We start from the raw sequence: 207 nt of genomic DNA on the forward strand, positions 1-207 counted from the left end.
TAAAAAGTGGTGTGGCTGTTTCTCAAAAAATCAAACAATAAATTACCATTTGATCTAGCAATTCCACTTCTGGACATACTGCCTATAGAATTGAAAGAAATTTGAACAAATATTTGCACATTGATGTTCAGAGAAGCATTACTCACAATAGCCAAAAATGGAAACAATGGAAATGTCCATTGAAAGATAAGTGGGTAGGCAAATGAG

Source organism: Rhinopithecus bieti, unplaced genomic scaffold, assembly GCF_001698545.2.
Source record: "Rhinopithecus bieti isolate Rb0 unplaced genomic scaffold, ASM169854v2 scaffold_5463, whole genome shotgun sequence".
Lineage (NCBI taxonomy): Eukaryota > Metazoa > Chordata > Mammalia > Primates > Cercopithecidae > Rhinopithecus > Rhinopithecus bieti.